The 26,410-nt window shown below is 41.9% G+C and overlaps 1 protein-coding gene across 2 annotated transcripts in view; it reads left to right on the forward strand.

Moving 5' to 3' along the window:
• The window catches only part of LOC100706624 (ephrin-A5b), an 82,565-nt gene that overhangs the window by 41,762 nt on the left and 14,393 nt on the right, over positions 1 to 26,410 (forward strand). The gene's annotated exons all lie outside the window — the stretch shown is intronic.

A 26,410-nucleotide genomic window follows, 5' to 3' on the forward strand; every position in this document is an offset into this window, starting at 1 on the left:
AATTTATACTTCTGAGTTCAATTTTCATAGATCCTACAACATAGCCTAGTGGCTGACACCATTTGCAGCATTTATACGTGTTGCTGTGCGATTTCAGCAACACAAGATTTGTCTGCGCCAAGGTTTCTCTCATGAGTTCAAAACACGGCAGCACTGACTGACCCAGCTGAGTCGTGTCAGGCTGTGTTAAAGCAAGGAAAAATATTCTATAATATACACATGTTGCAAGATTTGTAAACTCTTTAGGTTTACATATGCACCTTGGAAGCACATGAAGTTGGGCCACTTGTGCCTACTTTGTCTGAAGGTCGCTGCGGTCAGTATATGTGCTGAAGAGAGAGGACTGTGGAAGCAAACACTGACGATCTTTGCTCGGGATCCACTTGGGACCATTTAAAAACTCATCGACTGTAATATCATCCTATTGTGCAGCGTTTACTGTCAACACCATCCACTTAAAGCGGCCACAGATGCGCATATCGTCCGTCGCTGGCACCGAATCTGTGACATGTCATTTGTGGACCGGTGCCGCTGACCGCCAGGCCACCCCGATGCTCTCATCCATTTACGGCAAGGCTCTGAGTGCTTCAGTCATGACGAGGGGGCCCAGAGGCAGAGCTGGCAGAGCCCATGAGTGTTTGTGAGTGTTGGTTAGTGAGTGATTGAACGCAGCTCCCTGTGATGTGTGTGTCAGATGCACAAGAAAAAAGAAAAAGAAATTGTGTCAAATATTTGGGCATGCGTGTGTTGAATGATTCCGCTGATAGATGCTTCATTTGCAGCTTGCAAGCTTTCATTGTGTGCGTGCGGATGCAAATGTGTGGGGATGTGTGTGCGCACCTTTGTAGGCATACATCTATGAACTTCATTGCGGTGTTAATAAGAAGCAGATACGCCTGGAGGGGTGTGGGTATTTGTGTGTGTGTGTTGTGTGCATATGAGTATGAGTTCTCATCTCCGGTGTCAGATCAGTGGTGCAAAGAGAGGAAGCACAGAGGTGAATATTTATTCCAAATGGGGGAAATTCCTCTTTATGAAGACAAACAGAGGATGAAACAACGCCGGAAAGGAATTTCAGAATTAAAGACCTGTCGAAAATTCATTAGCAGTTATTAAGATGTACTAGTTTCCTCTGTTTTAATCATCTGTGCTGTGATCTTCTATCTTATTTGCATTAAATTTCGGGACAATTAAATGCATGCAAACGGCTTGACAAGGGAGCATTTTTATGATCACCGAGAATCAATTCATTACAGAGAAACATTAAACGCAGAAGAATTTGTTTTAATGACGCCGCCACGGGGACCTTATGACAACAGTTTATTCTGAAACATATGGCAAAACATAAATAGGATCTCATGTGGGCACAGAAAAACGCAATGTGCAGCGTATACATTTACATTTGCATATAAATATTCACTTCTCTCTAACTGTGTGTGGTTTTTTTTACTTATTAAAAGACTATAAATACTCAAGTTGACAAGAGTTGACAGGTGTTGTGCACATTAACCACAAAAAGTCAATTATGTCTACTCCCTTGCTTATTATCCCGTGTAATTTTTCCTCCTGCCCTCCCCTTCCTGTACTTCTTCTGACTGATATGAAGCCAAGTGAGTACAGCTGGTTTGTGACCCTTCAGTGGGGTCTCTGGCTCCTCCTTGAATCCCCCAAACCCTACTCTGATTCTTGTCTGCTTGTAGCCGGGGAAACCGTACGAGCGCGAGGATAGCACTTTAGCACGAAGGCGAAACACTCCAATACGGGTGCCAGAATTCTGACTTTGGTCTCAAGAGGAAGTTTGATATTGAGGTGTGTGCTGTGACTTTGATACCACAATGATACCACTGCTTTCTTTTTAGTGTTATACCAGTACCTGAGAATCTTTAGCTGCTTTCCATACTTTCTATTTGAATCCAGTGCTGAAATGTCAATAGTCAAAAAGCGAACTATTTACGCTTTTAAATGCTTTTTAGCCTTTATTGGGACAGACCGGCTAACTCGAAAGCTGGGAAAAGGCACTCAGAAAATATCCTGGGGCAGATTCAAACCCAGGCCTCTGCAACAGCTCTGCATCATGGGTCACCTGTTCGATCCAATGAGTTAATTTGGCAATCATGTCACTTTTTTTCCTGTCAGCCAGGACAACTTTACAACTAGTGTCATTCAAAAAGAAGTATAGTTGTGTCATTTTTAACTCAAACCAAGTTGTTTTTAATAATAATGAATTATTCTTATTGTAATGAAGTGTAAAAATGTGTAACACCTCAAACTGGGGTTCTCTGACATGAGTTATATGAGTTACACTTTAAAAGTGTAAAATCAGAATTTTGATGAGATGGGACTAAAAGAAACAAAACTCTGCTCAGGTACGTGGCAACAAGAGCTGGAAATTAATATTCAGGAATGTGAAAAAATGTGAAAACTTGCATCCAGAATGTGTCACGAATAATCAAATCATATTAGAGGTCGTAGCTTCCATGGGTCTGTGCTCTTTATTGGGATTTTGATGTAAAAAAATTGTTTAATTTTCCCTTTTTACTGTCTTTTAAAGTATGACCTGCCTATATTACTTTTTTTCCAGTTTATTTTTAGTTTCATTAGCAGTCCAAGTTCTGTTTGCGAACCACATTTGAGCTCGCTTTGGTTGCTTGAAGTGCAATACAGTGGATGCAGTCCCTGATTTCCTCTTACATCAGCAGAACAGGAAAACAGGGACTGCATTTACCGATCTCAAAAATCATGTAATTCGTCTTACTTTATAAACAGTAGCTGTCACACAGGTAAGAAAATCTTAACTTTCATCTACTGGCTACACTGGAACCCTGATAAATTGTCTGTTGACCCTAAAGCCAAAGTCTGCAAACTAGGGTTCACTGTATGCGAGCCATTACAGTGGCTATATTTCTATATAAATTGGACGGTTAATGTAAGGTTGAGTCCATCCAGTTGGAAACTACATAAATGTGACCAGAAACATGATTTTAAATGTCACCAAGCAATAAATAGGTAAAGTGGGGCCCACACTGTGTGAACTGTTGATTTTCTTACATAAGAAGATTAGCCTAATGGTTCCCAGATTATTCAGTGTAAACTGACTTGTAACATGCCTGTCCAGCTGTATTGATCTGAACTGTACTTGTACTAAGATTTTGTTAGGTAGCCCGATAGCTGAGCAGAAAGATGATACCCCCCTTTCTCGCCTTCAGCGCTCTGACTGGTGTACCGTTTCATCTGCTAGTGGAAGCAGCTGCCAAGTAGCATGGCATCAAAACTATTTGAGACTGAAGAAGACTGAATATGCCTGCTACTGCCAGCAGTTCAGGGTAGATAAGATATTTCCTTTTCATATAAGTGAACAGCTGTAAATATGTGAAAAGAATACATTTCTTTTGTTCTACTTCCAATTAAGGGCTTATCTGAAGTCCATTGCTGTTTTCTCTTACACGCCGTTTAGCTAAGAAGCGCTCATTAGTGATGGCCTCACTCCAGGTGATAACAACTCGTGCTGAATCAGTTTGTTTTGTTCAAACAGTGAAAAAATGGCAATGAGGATTGGATGGGCCAAAACAAAATGAAGGACAAAGAAACATATCCAAACATCGCCCCTCCTTTTTAAATAAAATAATTTATCAAGAAAAGGGAGAAGAGAAGAGAAGAGAAGAGGCCGAGATCCAGGTCTGATAGGCGAAAAAGGTCAGAAAGGCCGTTTACATTCTCCTCATGTGCAGGCTGTCTGAAACCTGCTTCACATCTGCTGCTGAGATGAAAAGAGCAACGCTGTTCCTCCCAATTAAGACCCCCTAACACACACATCACCACCACCACCGCTGTGTCCGTCTGTCTGACTCGAGCTTTGTCCACCCAGATGTCACCGTGTGTCTGTCTGTAGTGTTGTTAAACAGCGTGAGTACATTTTTATTACTGCTGTGAAGAACAAGACATACTACACTCCAGTCAAACCCTGAATGTGGGATTTATGACAACTATCACAACTCTATTGTTATTGTGAAGACATTTTAAAATGATAAAGGATGGTCTTTTTAAATTTGGGGGGGTTTAAAAGTATACTTAACAGTAATTAGTAGTAATACCAGTCACTACACTGGTAAGACACACAGCTTAGTCATTAGAAGACATTTTTAAATGTCAGTTGTATCTGTTACTTGCTCAAAGATCCAGCAAGTCGCAGTGATTTAAATTTACATTTTTTAACATTCTCAATGATGATATAAGTGCAGCAGATTAGCTGACAACAAACAATCCAAAGGCATGATTTTTCACTCGGCTCTGAGCTGAACAGAAGTCGTTTTCCCTCCGAGAAGTTGTGCCGTTTCTTGGAAACAAAGCTCCTGAATCTCGAGGCTGGAGCAGCCACCAGCCTCCATCTGCGTCCCTGCAGCTCCGGCTCTTGTCACTTGACACCATCTGCATGCTAACAGGCCCGTGAGAGCCTCTTCAGGCCGGCCGGGCACACACTGCAGGGCCCTGCGCTGTCCGGTGACAAGTGTGGTGGGACGAGAGCCAGGAGGCACACAGGAATGCAGCAGGCACCGTGGGTGTGTGCATGTTTCTCGCTCCCTCTCCCTCTCGCTTGCTCGTTGAAGGCAATTCTTATTGTTTCCTTAGTTTGTTTGCCTCTGGCTAACCTGCGTCACTTCCAGAATCTCAACCAGCTTGCCTTTCACTTTGTTTTCATGTCACACCAGCTGCCTTGTTGCCTGTTTGTCCTTAAATATCTTAATTATTATTTATCAAGGATGGAATTAATTTATGTGATAGTTCTTTTAAATTCAACAGCCATCCTAGCCCCATGTCATGCCCAAACCCTGAAATAATTCAGCTGAAACTAGCTGCTTTGAGAAGGGTTAAGGTAAAAAGCTCATAAAGAAAAAAGAGAGAGGGAGATGAAAGAGGATTGGGGCCACTAAAAAAAATAAATAAATAAAAAGATTTGTAGGTTTGTGCCTTTCTTTTCAGAATTATAAGAGAAAACTCACAATTCTGGCTGTTTTCTTCAAAGTTCAGAGAAAAAGAAAAGTCTGAATTTTGAAGAAAAAGACAGAATTTCGACTTTAAGAGCTTTTCTCAGAACTAACAGAAATAATACATTTGGAGGACAAATACTGAAACGAAATAAAATATATTGGGTGATTTTACATGTAAATTAATGCAAACAATTCATTATTGAATTTGTATCTTGCACATAAACATGAAATAGGAAACATGGTCAGTCTTATTATAGATTTTTATTTTTTTTTAATCTTTTGAATAAAAATTAACATTTTTTAACATATCCAAAACATAACCCATGTCTGGTTTTGGATTAACTTAGTTAACCAGATCCCGAAGTCTGCCAGGATCAAGCAGCAAAGTCTTTCTATTGTTATCTGGGAGCGATAATTTCCAAAGGAGGAGGTAATGTGGTTGATCAGCAGACCTATAATTTTAATAGGAATCTGCTAAACAGCGAGAAACATGCAAGATTAATGAATGTGTTGCTTATCACACAGCTAGACTGTCGTGTTTTATCAATAAGATGGATTTTTTTGCATGTGCCTGCCATCACTCCTGACTTGAGCTCAGTCGTTTTGAGGGATTATGGGGATTTGAGTCTTTAGATGCATGTGAGAGCAGTTGACCTGCGTGTGACGGCTGCAGCCTCGGCTGCACAGCTATACTACACTTCCCTCCTAGTGTTTGACACCTGGAAAGGTCACATGTGCATACATACAACCACAAAGACAGGCATTTGATAAACACGCGGTTCGTCAAATGTGCTTCCTTCGACCTCGTCTCGCACACAAAAACACACCCACCCAAACACACGGAGCACTCAGTGAAGCCACCTGTGTGAATAGTGCTCAGGTCGGAGTAGTTTGCATTACCTGAACGATTATCGCTCAGGCTGTCAGAGCAGCATAAAGGCTTTGTTGAGGTGGATTAGCCGCCTGCAGGGCTGGGCTCGAGTTTCTCCCTGGGTTAGGCTCAGCAAGCGCCTAATGACAGAAGGAAGGTGCACTCTGTGACCTGTAGGTGTTAAACCGAGACCTCTTCTCGGCTGCGATGACCTGGCCCTGCGATGGGACAGGTTGAATGTGCCAGATGACATTTCCACTGCAGCCACAAAGCCAGCGAACTTTGCCAGCATTAGCAACACTCAAGTTAATCTGAATGCAGCAGTGGCGAGACTGAATTGTTCCTTTGTCTTACAAAAACAGTAGTTTATATCCATGCAAGCAAAAAAGGAGTTCATTTGAAGTAAATAAATGGGCCGCTCCTGCTCGGTTGATTGCTCAGCTAATTAATCATTAGGCTCTTTGGTCAACCAAGAAATCTTTAGACAATTAGTCATCTTAAAGGTCTTTTTTTAAAAGAGGAAAGAGCTATTAGTCTGTCGTTACTGGAAAAAATATGGGAGAGATTAATCTTTGGATTAAGGAACAATGAAATGGTTTTAAGTTTTTTTTTCTAATTTCCTGTTAAGAAAAATTGTAATGAATTCTTCTAGAAAAGATGAATTTAGTGCTAATTACAGGAAAACTGAGGCAATTTTCAGGTGCTGCATGTGAAAATAATAAATACTGGTTCATTGCTACGAGTCATCGTACAGCAGGTCAGCAGAACCTGGAAAAATTACCCTACATGCAATTTAGCAAGTTCCAGTAAAAGTCTCTGACCTTTACCTCCGCTTTTGCTCAGTTTGTCAGCTGACTTTATAATGTTATGCGCCTAAAAATTTGGAAACATCTGCTGCCAACGGTGTCTTTTAAAGTGGAAATGTAAAGTGTAAAGTGTAACCTCAAAAACTCCACCAAACGCCTGGTTATGAGTGTAAGAGGAGAAAGCAGGAGTGCAGGGACGGATAATTGAAGTGACTGTGTGTTTAGGAATATGCGTCACATACATGACATATAAGAGAAATATTTCAGAGAGTGGGATAAACAGGGTTAATAGCTACTCACAGCTAGTATTTTACCCTGGGGCCCTCACAGAGTTGAAACAACCAGACTTCCTGTCATGTAGTTTTCATCAGCATGCCCTATAAATAGTGTAAAAATAAAAGAAAATAATTGATTTGAGAAATTGTTTCACTGATGGCGTTCAGGATGTTTAAAAGTTAAGTCTTTGTTGAAAAATGGCTTCAGCAGCATATTTATCTCTGCACTGAGTTATGTTCTTCGCTTTGATAATATTTAATTGAATCCAAACAGCACTGTGTTGAATAACATAAAAAATGTCCAAATGTTTGTGTCTCTGTGATTACAGTGGCGCTGGGTTAGCTGCTGAAAGGCTCCCTGTCCATGTAATTGGCTGTTGTTCGGAGGGTAAACACTATCTGAGGAGTGTTGAGCCCGTGAAGTGTTCTCGGTGTGCGTTTGTGTATGTCTGCGTTAACGTGGTGAGTGCTGAGAGCAGTGTGTGCACAGTACTCTGTGTGTGCTGACTGATGCTGGGTCCAAGTCATTTTAAACTCTGGCCCTCTGTCTGATTCACGCACAGAGATTTGCTGATTTTTGGTGACACTTAGCTTGTGTCACACCAGCATCACTGACTCTGAGATAAGCCCACATTTATTTAATAACCTCGCAAAGCAAAAAAGATATTCTAGATTTCTAAGGATTATTACTGACTTTCAGTCAGACTCTGCTGTCTTTAGAGTATTTCAGTTTTAAATTTAAAGATTAGCTAAGTTCAAATTAAATGAATTTGAATGTTTCACCTCTGTCTCAGAAATGGCCAGGTTGTAATGTAGGTAATATTCTATATGTAGGTTTGATGCTGCCTTTAAATGGATATCCCATGTTGGTTTCATTATACAACCATTGTGTTGTTCCCTTCTTGAAAACAGTAACACATATATATGTATAGCAAAGTGGACCTGCCATTTTTAAACTGATAAATCAGCATCTAAGTTAAAATCTTTATTTTTATACATATCCACAGCCATGGTATTGTAGGTAGTCTGTAATAGAGCAGGGCGATATGACCAAAAATATTTATCACGATATACATTTAAAAATTTGCGATAACGATATAACTGACGATATAATTGACACTAGACAAAATACTTTACAACTCCACAACTTTATTAGTGCAAAAAAACCCCATCAATGTATTTTCACTTAAACAAGCAGCTGTTTTTATGTGCATTAAAGTTATATAAAAATTTAACAGTGCAAATGCAAATTCCTTGCTGACAGTTTAACCAAAAGGCATTTCCAGTGGAAACTGGCCGACATATCCTCAGCATAACCATGTATAATATCCACAAAACTTAAAAAGAGCTTATACACACACAATACGGTAATATTATGTTGAAGCACAGTACGTATCACTCCGCGCCTGCCTACGATAGCCGTAATGCTCCAACAATCCATCAAGCGGTGCGGCTTCGTAGCTTAGCAAAGTCGGACTAAAACATTTGACAGATTTTCGAGCGCCGTGTACCACATAAAATCGTTTCGATGTCAGTAAACACAACCAGAATTCATACATAAGGCACACGGGATTATAAGGGGCACTGTCGATTTTCAGAAAAATCAAAGGATTGATTTTAAGTGTGCCGTATTTTCCAAACAACACGGTAATAACGACGGCCCGCTAGCATGCTCTACCAAAAATAGTGCTTTGTTGTGTATCTGACGGACGAAAGCTAAACCAGTTCCACACCACTGAAGTTTGCAGCATTTTTACAAACCAGTTCTGGTTCATCCGTTTCATTTAACGATCCACTTTCACTCTTCTCATTCTGCGTCGCCGCCATGTGCGTATGTAAAAATAGGCACTGCGCATGCGCGTTTTACCCATATTCTATCGCGATATTTCATTTTCCTATCGTTGCCCAAAATTACACCGGTATTACGGTGAACGGTATGATATAGCCCAGCCCTAGTCTGTAATGCGTAGCTATAAGTTGTTAACAGAAATTAACATGCTAACATGCTAAATGAGACAGAAAACAAAGCATCATGCTATCTCTGTTTGCATGTTAAATTACACATAGAGTGCAACTGAGCTAAAACAGGAGTGATGTGCATTTTTTTCTTTGTATCAGCTACAAATTAAGCTGTTGTGTTTTCAACCATATGTAATGTACAGCTGAGAGATGACAAAAGTGTGGATAACTTTTTCTAAAGCGGACAGAGATGAAATTGGCTACAATTTAGCAATTGTTCTCAGCTGGTCAAAGCTGCCCTTTATGGCGTGACTGATTTGATTGCTAAAAGTCAAGGAACTATCTATCTGTGATGCTAGTTAGCTAGCTAACAGAAGCAGATTTTACCATCAGATGTTGAATTTAATTAGCCATTGTGGCATGATATATTGGTATTTAGACTTGTTAAAATATTGTATTTACTAGAATTTTCCAGTAGATGTAAAGTTTTATGCTTAGGGTTAGGTTACACACTGCATAAAGATGTACAAAATACAGTCTACTGCTGTATGAAAGTATCTGAATTTAGACACCCTGCTTTTTATAACTAGAACTTCTTCAGAGTTTCATAAAGACAAACATGCTGACATTAAGTGGTTGTTGGATTTATCTGACGTATTAGCTATGTTGGTGTTGCATAGCACATACATGTGCTTGGAGGGCTACAAACACAACAACCAGCTTATCCAAGCATCGTTGGCAGAGCATAATAAGTATATTTTTAAAATGCATTGTGTTATTATCTTAGTAAAAACTAACAAATAACTATACAAAACAAATGTTAGGGGAATCTAACATAAATATTGGTCAATATATCAGATTTTTAAATCATCAAATATCAGTATTGGTATCAGTCTTAAAAATCCTGTATTGATCGGGCTCCACTTTAAAGTGTTTCTTTTGAAATTATATACGCTCTATAAGTGAATCATGCATTACCACAGGTCAGCAGCAGTACTAGATCATGATGTGATTTTAATGAAACAGGATACCAGTTTATTGAGTTGCTGCCCCTCCCTGGTCAAATAACAGCAGCATTGATTAAGCTGTAAAACTCTTCTCCGAGCTCTGGTAATTGGTGGAGAGATCAAACCTGTGGCTGTTTTGACAACCGGATGGTTTTTCCCACCGCTAATCGTCCCTACTCCTCTGGCTTCAAACCCTGAAGGACAGGAAGGATGTACATTAAGGGCCGAAGTACTCAAAGTCGTAAAAAGTAATGACAGTGTCTGCTGGTACTGGCGAGCAGCTGCAGTCCAACCGTGTGCCTACAGTCCATTATTTGAAGACAACGTGTGAGTGGTCGTATCTTTTTACAATGTTCCTAATGGTTATGGATGAAAATGATGGCACACATGATGACGGCGCTCTTTCCACAAGGCGATAATGGCGGTCACATGCCATTTAGGACAGGAGAGAGCGGGTTGCTAATGGCAGTGAAAGGGCAGGGAGAGGGAGGAAGAGGCAGAAGGTTCGGGGCTGTATTAAAATGATCAGAGACGGCAGCCCTGAGAGGGAGTGAAAGAAGAGCAGGCGGAAAGATGAAGAAAGGGATGCTAGTGTAAAATGAGCACAGAGGAAGGGTTAAGATGGCAAGTCTAGCCCTGCTCTGCTCTCTCCGTCTCCCCAGGGGGTATATGAGAGATGAGAATGCCTATCATTCAGTGAAGGGGAGTATATTTATCCAACCCTCCACCCCAAGACTCCCATTGAATGTGTTTGAGCTCTTTTCCTCTTTTAAATCTTTCATTTTCAATTTTCTTTCTTCATTTTTTCTCTCCTCTTTTTTTTCACTTATACATCTCCCATTGTCTCCTTGTCTGTGAAACTGCTGCTCTCCTATGCCACGAAGCACAGAATTGATGATTTTTCAAGTATAATTAAATCAATAGCACAATATTAAAATATATTAATGTACAGTAAGCTATATTCAGTACGGTTCCGTTTGATTTATTACGTACCAGATCACAGTACCAGTGATCGCAAGGCTTGTTAAATTTCAGGTAAAGCCAACAATTCAGTAGTCCTTTTTGAGCAAGCAGTTGGAGAAAGCGGGGAGAAAGAACTCCATTTTGTGGCAAAAGTATAGAAAATGTACATTCAAAATGTCAAAAATGTTTAGAGTTATCTGAAACTGTGAAAGAGCAATTTTCATTAAAAGAAAACTTTATTGACCACTAGGGGTAGCAAACTGAGCTGTGCTGGAAATGCACGAGCGGGAGATTAACTATTTTTTGAAGTGCAACCAAGCATCATTTGTTATGGCAAAATGTTTGAACACAGAAGATTAAAGAAGACAGTTAGCTGCAGCTATCCTCGGTCTTATCCTTTCCTGGGAGCATCTGCCTCCCATATCAGAGTATTTACACCCACGGATCATTGTCTTTGAATTCCTTGCATGAGTGCTGACCTGATAATCACTCAGTCTTCATGTTAATACGTATATTCGAGTTCACCAATTTAGCAATGGATATTTGGCCCAGATCAGCAGTTTTTTATAGGTCACATTTGGCCTTGACTGAGAGTGAAGCCTGACTGCCTCAGCTCAGTCACAGCTTTGCCTCATAGAAGGCTAAATATCAGGTGTGCTGTCCCCATTTTAAGTCCCCTCTGGTCCGCAAATTACCCATTTCAAGCTAAGATTATGATTTTTGGTTCACATTTAGCTCACAGAACATTTACCAGTATCACAACTAATCTAAAAGTTAGACGAGAACAGGTCCAAATGTGTCCCCTGCCTGAGAGGTGTTTGTTCTGTGCTTCCCTAACCGGTCACTGATGCATTGCTATTAGTAGCAATTGGCTGGGGAACCTAGCTAAGCTGACAATAATCAAACCTACTCGGACAAGTGTTTCTCAGACTACAGTACGTCTACAAGCACAGCACCAAGTCTCTATCAATTATTAAACAGATATAGAAGCTTTATTGAAATGCTGTTCAGCCAGCATTTACATTTAGCCCAGACATAAAAGAACCATCACGTGCTTACAATCCTGCAACTCAAAAAGCTCACTTGAACCATTGTTTCCTTATCCTTGTTTTTGTTTTGTTTTTTTGGCTCAACAAATCATCTCGTCCTCTCCATTTTTGGCCTCCAATCACACATTTCAGTTCAGCCTGAACCAAATCTTGATATTTCTTTTCTTTTTCTTCTTATTTTCCCGACTCACAAACGAGCGTAGGCAGTGACGGTGTCGCGAGCAACTGTCAGAGTGAGACAGAGAAGAGAGTTGTTGCAGTCTGAACAGCAGGCTAGTATCTTCTCTCCAATAACAATTACATCAAGTGGTGTGTTAAATGAGGTGGCCCACGGTTCAGGGGCTAGGGCTAATCACTGCAGTCTGCTCCCTAAAATACAGCGATAATGACGGGTGGATGGGAGGATTTAGTTGCCGCCAAATGCCTAATTTAACCCAGGCACATACTGTACGTGGAGAGAAAGGCACCATGAATGGAAAGAAAAAGGACATTTCTGACAACAAAAAAAAGGAGACACACATCTGTCTTACGTCTCCTTCCCTTTGGCGAGGTGTGGAGGTTAAAAAGTCATCTGGTTATGTTCTCAGATGGAAGCCGGCCCGCGGTGAGGTGATCTATCAACGGCGGCTCTATCTCTCCTTTACGGCCCTCTCTCCATCATCACATAGCTGCAGTAAATCCTTCCTCAAACTGACGTGCAGCTGCTGACATGTGGTTCCTATCTAGCCATTTCACCACTGGCCCGGATTCAGCCGAGGTGGCGCTCATCATCACCGCCATCATCGATAGCTGATCCGGGGTCAGTTGTAAAGTTCAGAGAGCAGGCCGGAGAAAGACTGGATGTCAGGTGTTGCGAAACATTTGACGAGGACGTGTTTGTGGACCACATGTTTCTTGGGATGTGATGAGGATGTGAGTTTATTGAAACCTTTGAAAGGGCGTGTCTGTGTATGTGAGGGGGCTTGGCTTTGTTTAATGCTGATCAGCTGTTGGATAGCGGCTGGTGTTATTTTTTTTGGCCAGTCCACCGTATCGGACAGGTCGGCTTCGTCCTGAGCCAGATTTCTGCTGCTCTCTGTGGCCTTTTTGCTCAGAATAATATGAGCTGGGTCTGCAAAAGTCACGTATGTGTGGGCGGATGGGTTTATAGTCACGTTTTTTTCTCTTAAATTTTGTATCCAGGGGGAATTTACCATTTTCAACAGTACGATATATAACTTTTGGCTTTACTTTGGACCGTTTCCACATTAACGACACTCAGTTAACAAAAAGACTTCATTTCTCTTATCTTCAGTGGTTTTTAGTTGACATTTTGCTTGCATTTTTCCAGAATTTGAGATACTGAGGCCATATTTGTACTACAACTATTCTCAATAGTACTGTGCTTCCCAGGAACCATTTCCCAATAATCCAGAGCTGCTTGAGTATATATTACTAGATTGTACTTTCTGTCACAAAACTCCCCATGCCGCTGCTTTTTGATTTATTTAAAACTTAAACGTTCATCACTTTTGTGGCCATAAATACTTGGAAAAAAATCAAGGCCTTAATTCTTCTTGACGTTATTCTTGTTAGTCACAAATCCGTCTTTCTAAACTTTTGTCTCCTGCTGCCTCTGTGTGCATCAGCATCAGCAGGTATGTATTCACGTGAAATTCTGGAGCACCTGTCACCTTCATTTATGCTCCTTAGCAGCAGGAAACCGCTTTATATGCATTGAAATTTGCCCACTGGAGGTCCTAAAAGATGGGCCATTACCTCACCGAGTGTACGACTCTCACTGCGCCGAATATGTGAAAGAGGAACATGGCCTCCACCGGCGCTGACACTGGAATGCTGCGGTGGGTGTGAATATGAAATACAGACTCTTAAGGAGGAGCGTGCGAAACTGAACCCAGGACTTCTAAAGGCGGCGCGTGTGAATCCGAGCCGAGGCTCTCTTAAGGCGGTATGCGCAGATCTGTGATAGTCTCCGGTTTGCGAGCTGATGGACGAGACTCTGACAGACATTCTGTGTCATGGGGATGAAGCGGAGGGGGCCCTTCGGGGGCAGATTGAGCGGACCAGGTGGTATAGCTCGGCGTTGGCATGCAGAGCACTCAGGGGATGCTTCTATGTTTAGCCTTTACATGATATTACATGTGCTGTTTTTTCTCGACCTGCTGTTGGGTGTAAAGTGGAGTGAGCCCGGCCTCCTAAGTGGTTCTCCCACCGACATCCTTACAATGAACACATCAAACTTTATGAGTCTTTATAACTTTAGTAATCGCCCTGCACCAATTGGAACCTTACATTACAAAAGAAGATACAGAAAAACTTCATTAATTAGATTTCATTTAAATCTGATTTAACTAGTTTAGTTTATTTTTCAAAGCTAAAATCAATGTAAATGAAGTTTGCTGATCATTTTGGAGGACTTCAGATCAACTAATTACATTATTTACAGACATCCCAGTATGCATCATTTCAGTTAATTTCAATAAAATATATATATACACTGTTTTCTGGGTTAATATTAGGTTGATGCTTTGTAAAGTTAATTCGTACCTGTGTTTTTAGATTTCAAATATGTTTAACAGTTTTAGTGGGATAATCTTTTTTCACGTTTCTTCAGTTTTCAGTTTTGCAATAGCAATCACAAGACTACATCATGGATGGATGGATGGATGGATGGACGGATGGATGGATGGATGGATGGATGGTGAAATGATGTGACTCGGTTATTTTCTTTTGTATCTCCCTTCTTCTGTATTTCCAGGAAACTCTGAACAACAATTACTCCCTACTTTTTTCTTAAAATCTTCAACACAATGAGTGGCAACTTAATAACTGTAGTAACACATTCTCAATTTGCCTTGTAATTAGTATCAAATTGCATGGGACTTTTGAAGTCTCCTAGTAATTTTCATCAACAGCAGCAGGATGTTTCCAGACTTCTGCCAAAAGAAAAAAAAACCTCTATGCGGGGAAAAAACTGCTGGCTAATTTTTGTGAAATTAATTGGGAAAGATTCCTGGAAATCATAAGGGGAATGCAGGAGCCATGAAATAAACTGTTACCAGGTTTTTTAGCTGATTTCACCAGAAAAATCTTGAGGGACCACCATGACATGAGAGTCGCAGTAATCATGATAATCACAAAAAATTATAGAGGCAAACGAACAGAGAAAACTGTGAGTAGTGCCTTTCCAAAGAAAAGCGTCTCAGCATGAATGGACAACAAGGATTTTGAGGAATGGGAACCAGTGGTGTTTCGAGTCTGTAAAATCCATTGAGACTGTGAATGTTAAATTGGGCCAAACAAACTGAGAAAGACACACATTCACACACAGACCTCCTAGTTTGTATACAAGACCTGTGGGAGTTTTAAATCAGGGATGTGCTCGTTCCCAGTCCCCTCCTTTGCGTCCTTTTGGTTTTTCTCACATTATTTTGGCTTCTTCTTTCATTAGTTAATCCTTCACTCTGCCGCTTCCATTTTATCCTCTCTCGCTCTCTTGTCTTTAGACCTCACATACAACCCTCCATCTCCACCCCTCCACCTTCAGAACCTTGAACACAACAATTTTTCCAAGCCTGAGTTTTTAGCATTTCACCATCTCCCCACAGAACGCCTATTACTCAGCCAAGTCAGCTCCACCGCACTTTGATGTGTGTGAGACCTCACTGGTGGATAAGTGCTGGTGTTGGTGTGTGTGTTTGCATGCAGTCGTAGTGGGGTGTGTGTGCGTGTGCGCGCGTGTGTGAATGCATTGCAGGCTTGTCATGGGCGGGTGATTGAGTCCAGACGTTGTGGGCTCCTCTCGTCACCGTTGTCCCTCCCCCTCCGACACCACCAACAACCAGTCCTGGTTGTGGGTTCAGAGTGTTTTGGGCCCAGGGCGGCCTGGAGGGGCGGGGCCACGGCTCCCTGGGGTGCAGTAAAGTGATAGGGCTGCACAGGGGGTTAGGATCGCCCCTGGGGAGTGAGGTCGGAGGTCAGAATCTTGGCCTCGCAGTGAGGATCAGGGCCATGTTAGTTAAACATGCTTCAGGTGGGGCCTTCCTGTAGAAATCACTGCTGCTTAGGCCAGCTCGCATCTGGGTTTCTGTCTGGTTTGTGCATGCACGTGCACTAGTTTTGCTTGTTTGCATCGCTGTTTTTCTCCTTTGTGTTAGTTTTTACGGCTAAACTTTCTTTTTTAATGTCCTACTTATATGAACGAGAGTAGAAACAGGGATATTAGCATTGATATCCAACTAACAAGCCTTAATAAATAGATACTATAAGTATTTTTGCATACTACGTCTGGTGCTTGGACTCACCATACGTTTGAACTACATGAAATTATTAAGACAAATATGTTAAAGACAGAAATATTTGCCTCATTCAGCTGCAAAGATGGATCAAGGAAGGTTTTTTTCTCCTGACTGTCTTCATGTGCTGACTGATGCTCCAATTCTACTTTCAGTTTTTGAAAATCTAGCCGCACGAGGCATGAAATTCGTCAACAGCTCATGTGAACGAGTGCACGAATGGACCACGCAGTTTATGGTTTTCCATTTGTGTTTGGCACTTTTTCTGCACTAACCTTAAGGTCCAGAATGGAATAAGAAAAATAAAACACGAAGGTTTTTCAGAAAATACAACAATCATGATTTCAGCCTTTTCTTCCAAGCCTTTAATCTCAGCCGAGACTGTTATAGAGACAGGAAATGACATTAACTGGTTGCCATAGATGTGCATTCTTTCTTTTTAAAAAGAAAATGAGTCTTTTTGTAAAGTACATTGTTGCATTTTCTGAAATTTTGTTGTATTTTTTTGTTTTATTGTTATGATGTGGACCTCAGAGTAGAACGATATGTAGGAATGCTAAAGAGCCAGCTAAGGCTGAATGGAGTAAACGTTTTGGCTGACATGTCTCCTCCTAATGTTAATTTAGCAGTCTGGCTCCTTGTTTAACATATTAAACTTGCAAAGTATTAAATTCGTAAAGCATAATTGTCTAATAGCGCCAAACCTGTTACGCAGCTATGCATACACAGCTCAGAGTGTGTGTCAGCAGTTGCTGGTTGTTGGCCTGAGGGTAGCTGTTGTTGAGGCAAGAAAATAAAAAACATGAATCCAGACATTATTGCACCACAATGAGGGATTTTTTTCCTTTTAAGGATTATAAAAATAGTTAATGACACAGCAGTGGCATCAAACATCTCTACATGCTATTCTAATATAATGCGGCCTCTTTAAAATAACTACTTTGGCTTTATTTTATTGAATTCTAACTTTAAAAAGATTTATGTTAAATTGAATCTAGTTCCTATGTAATTTTTTAAAATATGTGAAAGGAATTGGCTATACGTTGTTCATAACACGTATTACAAATTACCAACATAATCAAATGTTTAAATAAATAATAGGGCTGGTTTAATGTGGATATTTGTTGATCATTTAAAGCAGGGCAAAAAACGAAAGAAAGAAACATAAAGAAATGAACTTTATTGATTCAGTAAAGTCACCCCATTAAGTGGAAGACAATGAAATGCCTGCAGAACACAAAGATGGCGGGGCGAGAGCGGGACTCCTGTCTATAGCAGCAAAAAACAGAATAAATGAAGCATGAAGCATTTCATGGGGAATTGAGTTTTTTAAGAGACTTTTTAAACTTCACCTTCCATCCCTCAGCAGCTTCTAAGATGGACGACAGTGGGGTCAGGCCGTCACCTGGGCTCATACACTGACCAAACACTGGCTCTCAAGCTGAATAATGGGCTGTCACTAACCCCTGACCTCAGCTCAGAGTCTAAGGTGTCAGATCGATATCAGCCGAGCACGGTGAGCGTCTCGTCTGACGGGAGGCGTCCCGGGATGTTCAGCCACTGAACCCTGCACGAGCGCCTGCACGAGCGCCCACACTCGCTCCGTGTGCTCGGGAGCGTGCTCGCCACCGGAATCACGTGCACACGCGTGCCCATATCTGCAGCGCCTCGCAGATTGTTCCTCCATCCACTTGGGCAGGTGCTGATGGGACATATGTTAGCCGGGTTATTTTAACCAAACCTGCTGTGGGCCTCCTGGAGTCATGTGACATTAGAAGTGATTGTGTGTCTGCGCTCATGTTTGGTGCTTGTTTGCCTGCTTGCACACACTCTCAGGTATGTGTTTGTTAAAAGCGGCGATTCTGTGGCTGGAGCGCTGTGTTGCTGTAAACTGCAGTCATGGAAACCTGAACAAGCATCTTTAGCACAGAGGGGGTTTATGAGTCGCTCTGTCGGCCCCTTGGGGTTTTACACTGACTGAATGATGGAGCCCTGCTGTGTGTGCGTCTGTGTGTGTGTGTGCTGACTCACACTAACCCCATGCTTCCACTGCTGCTTTGACCTCCTTGACACCAGAATAGCGCTGTCAGTAATTAACCTGCCTCATTCATGTAAGACAGGAGGAGAATCGCTTGTCTCACTCAGTTTGTGCACAGTCAGAAATACTCATCTGAAAGGGTCGGGTCAGAGTCGCTCGGCGGCAGTCTGACCAGCAACAACTTGCTTTAAAAGTGGAATAATTCGCGATCAGCTTATTATCAGCTGATCGCTCAATAAGAACATTAATCACAGTTCTATATTTCATTTCAGGAGACCCATATAGGACTCAGACTGTAAAAGCAATCAAAAAGTTATGTTTTTAAACTTCTTTATTGAGCAGCAAATTAGCTGCACACATTAGAAATCTGCCCACGAGCTAGAATTGCATTCAGCATATATATAGTGAATAATTATCTTAGTATAAATTATTACTTGGATATTAAGAGACATTCCGGTAATTTGCACTTGAGATGTAGGCAGGGATGCTGGAAGCAGGAGGGCTGAGGGGCCACTGGGGTTCCCGCTTCATTAGGTCACGTAACCAAACACAATATTAGGTCTTATGTTTAACATCAGAAGTTTGATTTTTTTTTTTCCTCCCTAAATCTAATAAAGAGGACGTTGCATTGTTGGCTACAGTGAGTTTTGGATCCCGTTTTGCACGACTCTTCGACACGTTTGAGCCTTTTTAAATTGTTGTGAAGAGACAACTTTAAATTAAAGGCGCGTTTCAGGCCCCGCTTCATTTTGCTGCGTGTGTTCTGTTCTTCTGGAGGAATTTTGTAAAGTCAGAGAAATAACCCTGATTATATCACACTGAGGTCATCGGGGTAACGCGAATTTCAGGCTGTTGAGTGTTGAGTTTGTATTAAGTGGGCATTTACCAGGAAAACAAGGCCTCTAATGGAAAAATGCTGCATTAGTCGCATTATGTGAAATGTAGCCTGACATGTGCTTGGGTCCAGCTTTTCCATTTTCCAAGGAATGTTAAATTGAACATCAAGTTCTTTCCAAGAAATTAAAGATGTGAAAAATAAGGCTTTATTTAAAGTGTGCGTGTTTAGCAAACTTAACATTGCAAAACATCTTGGAAACACTATTTTGAGAGTTCAGCATCACCTTTAGTAATTAGTTTGTTCTCAAAGTTTGCGCTGGTTCATGAAGTGCTCAGAAACTGGAGCTTTGTGGTAAGTTTGGTTAGAGTACGTGAAGCTTTACGTAGGTCCTCGTCTGTCTGTCGGAGCTCCTGCAGCTGTGTTGAAGGACGAGTGAGCAGTTGACACAGTCAAGACCGTCAGGAACCAACGACGGACTGTCCGCTCTCGTTCCTCCCATCTCATCCAGCCTCTGTTCTCCCTTTCTGAACTATCTGAGGTGCCTTCCCACAAGCAGCAATGTGTTTTCAATCAGAGGCCAATTATTCACCTCCACTGGTTTTGTTCCCAGCAGAAAAAAAGAAGCAGAAAACGGGGAACTGTCTATACTTTACAGGCTCCATTTTTCCCATCTCTCTGCTGTCAGCACCCAGCCGGCCTGAGCCCTCTGGCAGACACATTATGTGTTTAAATGCAGTCTGTGCCTATGTGAGTGTGTTTGTGAGTCTATGGACAGATGTGTGTGTATATAATTAGCCACCTAAGTAATGGTGGCTTTAACTTTCCAGAGGCGGAAAGCTATGAATGATTGGACAGGTGGAGGGAGGGCGATCAAGACCTCCCAACCCTGAGGGCAGCGGGGTGGACAGACCCCATCTGGTGACATCACATTACATGATCAGGACCTTATCGGGCCCATTAAGGGCTCCCCCTTGAGGGTGCGACAGGGAACTACAGACTCTGTGGAAAAGTAAGAAGCAGCGTGAGGTCTGCACTCTGTGGTTGTTGCATTTGCATCTTTCAAGTGTTTGTGTGACAGGAGCTTCATGTGTTTCTGTGGGCTCAAAGCACCGTTTCTTTTCTCTTTTTGTGGAATAACCCTGGGAAGCTGCCCCTCCTGTGACCCACCTTGTTCATTAGGAAAACAACAGGGCAGCTTTATCCTGTTCTTCTCCTTCCATTCTTCTTCTGCTGTTTTCTTTTTCCCCATCAGGTCTTACATTCATCAGTCTTCCATTTGATTTTCTCCTCCTCCACTCTTCTGTTTTACTCTTTTCTTTGATAACTTCTTCGGTTTATTTTCCCATCTGCCTTTTTTCTCCCCTCTTTCTTTCATTTTGCTCCTTCTTCCTTTCTTTTGTTTAACCTCGCTTCCTCCACTCCCTGTCTTTGCGCCCTCTACTCCCTCGTCCTCACTCCTGTTTCCCGTTTAGTTTCTCCAAGAACTTTCCAGTTTGTTTTGTTATCTCCGAATTTCCTACAGGGCAGCGTTGTAACTTCTGTGCAGTCAAGGTTGTGGCTACATTAGGAAATCTTCACGAGGTTGTGAACTTTTTGATGGGTGGTTTTAGTTCTTGTAGGTTTACTTTTACAAAGTTTTTACTGTCATTTTTTCAGTTTAAAAGAAAATATTTTTTAGACCCCAAAAACCAAAACTATGTCAACTTGCAAGAGATATGTTCTGAGGAAGGTAAAGGAGATGTGTGCAGACTAGGGATGCACTGATATATCAGCCCATTAGTTGACTTATATTGGCCTTTTGGGACATAGGATGATGTTTTCTGATGTCAGTGGCTGATAATTGTGGACATTTAGCCAGGATGAAGTCAAACAGAGTGATGAAAAACTGAAAAACTTTTAACTGAAGATTTCTTTATTTCCCTGCACAAACAGAAGTATAAAAAAGAATAAAAACAAAAGTAAAATATCAGTAAGCGCATCAGTCATAGGTTAAATTATTTTAAACACAAATACCAACCCAGATTTTCACAATCGGTGCTTCAGACGGGGTTTTTTTTTCTTTTTATTCGTGGCAATAAAATAAAAAGTAAATACATATAGTTCTCACTCTCTGCCAGAACATAATTCCTGGCAGCAAAGAGAGGGCCTGAAACATCATTTAAAACCCTCATGTTGGGAAATAAAACAGTAATGCTTTATTTACGGTTCTCCTGTTTCTCAAGACTTTCCTCCAACGTTTCCTGGAAAAATAAAAAAGAAGCTTTGTAATATGGGAGAAAAGCGAAAGCAAACAACGTTCTTCTAGAAATTCGTGAGCACCGTTGTTTGTCACAGAAAGAAATTAAACCTTTAATGCAATCGATATGAAAAAATCTGAAAGGTACCTTTTCTTGTTTTCTTTCCTCTTTTCACACCCTTCCTCCACCTCTCGCTCTCTCTGTCTGTGTTGTGGTTTCTCTCTAATCTGGCTCGACCATCCCCTACCTGTGCCAGGCCACGGAGTGACACAAACACACCAGATGGGGATAGAGAAAGCAAACAAAGTGGGAGAGCTGACTGAAAAGAGGGATTATCCATAGATGTGTGCTTTGTTAAGAGCTCCGGTTACTGATTCATTGATTAAACCCCTCTAACTGGGCATGAGTAATTCAGCCAATCGGGGATCATTAATCCCTAAGACAAATGGACTAAGGTGCTTTTGTTTTGTTAATGGCTCATTATGACACATTTATAACTAATACTGAACTGTTGAACCATGATTTTTTTTTTCTACTAAGGTCTAATCGTTCTTTCTGCCTCCTGCTATCAAACCCCAAAGCCTTGTTCAGCCTTCGACACCTCCCGCTGCTCAGAGCAACAGCAAAAGGAAAAACATAACTGTTGAAATTGCCTCGATCAGCCCTGTGAAGGCTTAATGACTCACTAAATAGCCTATAACAACAAAGCCATTTAGAAAAACAGATGAATAAATCTTTTTTGATGAAAATGAAGAAACCCTATTGCTGGTGACTGAGAAAGCAGTTGAGGCTTTTTAGCTGGGTAAAAGAAAAAGAAAAGTTTCTTTCACACGCTTCAGTCCAGCCCATCATGGGGGTCCTTCTAGTCTTAAGTTAGACGAAGTAGAGATCAGAGCAGAGATCAGCAGGAGACAGACTTTGGTTAAAAGAAGAAACCCGAAGGCAGCGAGGGCTGTAATCTCGTTTATTCCACTACATCACGGGTCTGGCGGTGCGTTTATGGCTCTGCGTCTTATCAATATTTCACTTGTGCCACTCAAAAACGTCCGTACAGCCTCCATCTGGCAAACATCTGGCTCATCTGCTGGCGCTCTCGCTTCTCTCACCCCGCATTTTATCGTCTTTCGCAGTAAACACCTACAGTCCATATGCAGCCCGCTTTTCGCAGCACATGTTTGGCTCTGCTCGGAGCTAGAATCCAATCCTGTGTTTCACAGTCTGACCGTAAACGAGCAGCAGAGAGAAGCGCATCCAAGACATGAGTAAGAAACCGGCCATTCAAACTACATTTACAGGCAGGCAGGGGCTCACGCTGTTTCAGGGGGCACCCTCTCTCTGCTTAGAGAACATTTTTTGGCAAAAAGAAATATGTCAAGATTAAATCGTGAATGGTTTCACCAACAGCTGTTGATTGATCATGGGCTGTGAATAAAAGCCAAAACCGAGAGAGATAAAGGTGCCGCATCAAAGCCTCCCCCCGACCCAGGTGTCTGAGGAATGTTTTGACACCGCACCCTCCCTAATCCCTATTCCATGCAATATCTTTCTAGTTTATTTATTGCAAACTTTCCAGATCATTTGAGAAGCACCCTATAATAAATTGCCTGTATTGATCTTTTATGGCTGGAAGCTTTGGGCAGGATTCAGACAGCCTTTCCAGCGAGCACCATGTGAACTCCAGCATAGTTTTAAATCCAGCATTTAAAGTGCAGCATTGTCTCGAGGGTGGCTCTTCTCTGGCGTTGTGGCTGCCCTGATGACTGAAGCACATTTTCTTATTGTCACATTGTTTGGCTCACATAATGTCACACAGTGCTGTCGGACTGTGATTTACAGTCCAAGTGTTGTGTCATTGTAATGCTGTGGTTTGTTGCAGAAATTTCAACTGAATTTCTTGCAGGAAAAAGTTTAGCAAGAAAGCCGTGTGAGCAGCTTCTTACAACATCTAGATGCAAACATTTATCACTGTGTGCCAGAATTATGTTCAACTGGATTATTGAAGTGAAAAAGAACATTTCTTGATTGATTATTGAAGAGAAATCAAGACATTTCCTGGACTACATACACTCATGGGACACTTCATTAGTTACACCTTACGAGTACTTTGTTGGACCCATTTTTGCCTTGTGTTTTCATGGCACAGCTCCAACAAGGTGCTGGAAACATTCCTCAGAGGTTCTGCTCCTAAGTCACATGACAGCGTCACACGGTGGCTGCAGATTTGTCAGCTGCACATTCATAATGAGAATCTCCTGTTCCACCACATCCCACAGGTGCTCTATTGGATTGAGATTTGGTGACTGTGGAGGCCATTTGAGGACAGTGAACTCATTGTCGTGTTCAGTAAACTGGTTTGAGATGCTTTGAGCTTTGTGACGTGGCATGTTATCCTGCTGGAAGCAGCCATCAGAAGTAATATTTGTGCTTCCACTCCAATACAGAGGAGATGATGTGTGCAGTGTTTAAACTTTTGAATTTCAAGAAAAACTTGTTCTTGCATAAAGTCTTACAGCTTATATCCAAGAACAGTTTCACTTGGATAAAGTAGCTCTGGTTTATTCTAAATGCTGTTTAAAAATCTTTAAAAAAGATCTAACATCCCGAGTGAACCTATTGTGTTGATTCCCCTGCACTTAGGCACTGAAGAAGTGACGTGAAAGCTAATCAGTCACTGGAGACTAATTTTACCACGCTTGTTGATGCTTGAAGTAAACTCTGCCCCCTCTTCAGACATGATCCGGATGTATCTGGAAACAAATACTCAAGCCCGAGTAGGGTCACTGTCACTTTCACAAACTTTCCCCTCTTTTCTTTCACAAAGGAATTAGTTAGAAACTCTTTTTAATCCTGACTAATCTTAGCTGTTACTCTGGGGTCGTGTTTGATTGACAGCCTCTGACACTTACAGGGGCACAGCTATAGTTTACAGCTTTGTAAAGACACAGGACAAAGCAGTCTATCCCACTGTGCTTCTGGCTGAGGACATGATACTGTGGAGCCGGCTGACCCCTGGTAGTCATAATATCAGCAAGCGAGTCTGAAACTGAGGCGCGGGGAGGCCATGCTGAGACTGCCAAAGCGCTCAGCTGGTGCTCGAGGGGGGAAAAAACTGGGAGAGAAAACAGGGCTTTGGTTTCACATTTGACCAGACTATAATTAGAGAGAGAAAAAGATTAGAATATGGCCAACGGTGCCACAAGACACCCACACACCCCGCTATCATGCATACACATACATCCACTCATTTGTGGCCCTCGCAAACCCAGTAGGCTGGCCACTAATCCTGCAGCACATTTACAATCTGTAACGACAACCTGATACCCCCGGCAGGCCACGGCGAGCACACACGTCCCTTTATGCTGCTCATGTACGTGTCAGTAGCAACAGCTGCATCTAAAACCCTCCTTGTCTGTCTCACCTGGGCGCAGATCAGCTGATTGGTTTTCCCGTTCCCTCGGTGAGGAGCAGAGACAGGCATAATATGTGATCGGTGGCCAGTGAGGGCCTGTGAAAAGTCAGGATAGAAAACCCCCTACGGTGCTCTGGCGAGTTCGCCCATATCGGATCATCAGCCTGCCGCATGCTCCAGCACGGTCTCTGGCCCCGTCTCCCCTGACGGTCCTCGCTGTGTCAATGAACAGAGGTGGAGTATTGAAGACATCCGCAGTATGTCAGTGATACTGAACCGCGGGCCATTAGCAGCTATAGAGACACATCCAGCCGGCTGTCCAAGCCTAATCTGTCTCCGCTAAAAGCCTCAGAAATGCAACCTTATACGGCGCCTATGGGAATATATGTTTCCAGTCGCTCTCCTCAGGAATGAATACCTGGCATATCTCCCTATTACACTTTTTCCCCACTTCTTGTGTCCACTCGGTGTACAGTAAACACAAGGGGCTGTTTCAAGGCCAGGCTTGAGAACAGGCCTCGTTTTCTCAGACTCACAGATTCCACAAGGGGCTCCTACATCATGCTGTCAAATTGGAGCTAATGAAAATCATATTCTACGCAGGGATCCTCTTAGCGCTGCAAAAGGCACATGCTAACCAGGGGGATTAGTCCTGTAATGCTAGGGGACTTTAATTTCAGCACCAGCATAAGTCATTGCTGCTGAGTACTAACATTGATATATGGCTTAGGAGTGACTAGCATGTGTCAGGAGAGCTTTCTGCTCAGGCGGGTGCCTTGCGGAGGAACTCAGTTGAATCTCACAAGACGCTGGGGATGATTAAGGCTGACATGATGAGATCATGTAAACAAAACCAGAGCCTGCGTGCATCTTTTTGATGGTCCAGCCTGAGCACTTTTTCTTCAGCTGTGGCCTTGTTGAGTTGCCCAACTTTTTATCACTTGCCATCAGGTATTCCGGTATTCACAACTCTTTGGGGAAATTGGTGAACATGACGGGTAGGGACTCCCCAAACAAATCAATAAATAACTTCCTGCACACTTAAACAGCTGCTCCTGATGTACCCTTTAGCAAAGCACTGCTTCAGGGGATCTGAATGTTAAATGTGAAGAACAGCACAAACCAGGCAGCTGCAGAGAGCATGCATGCTCAGTGTATCTTCATTAGGCAAATACATGATTTGAAAGGTCAAGACCAGTAGTCACACTTTGTATGATGTTGCCAGGGGAATCATCTCTTCATGTAAACGTGCAGAGCAATCATTGCAGCCAATAATAGACCAAGTATGGCGGCATTATTGCTGCAACACAAAACCTGCCCTCAGTCTTCATTATAAAGACAAATATTCAAAAAAGTCTTCAGACATGTATGCCTAATGTGGTTCAGGATTTGACACTAAAATATTCCTCAGATAACATTTGCACAGTAAGCTTTTTTTTTCTTAGGGAATCGGGGACTTAACCTTGAAGGTTTGGGCCCGGTAAAAATCCCAGTGGGGTTTATAAATATTGTTGCAGTTCAAAAACTAAAGCTGACACTTTACCTGCCTGAATAAAGTTTCCCATATTAAACCAAAGACAGCAGTTACAGTAATGTCACCAACTGATTAGTAAAATCCTATTATGAAGAAAGGAGATGTTTTCACTATTGTCATCGTGGTGTTTTGAAACGTGGTGGT

Source organism: Oreochromis niloticus, linkage group LG7 (genome assembly GCF_001858045.2).
Source record: "Oreochromis niloticus isolate F11D_XX linkage group LG7, O_niloticus_UMD_NMBU, whole genome shotgun sequence".
Lineage (NCBI taxonomy): Eukaryota > Metazoa > Chordata > Actinopteri > Cichliformes > Cichlidae > Oreochromis > Oreochromis niloticus.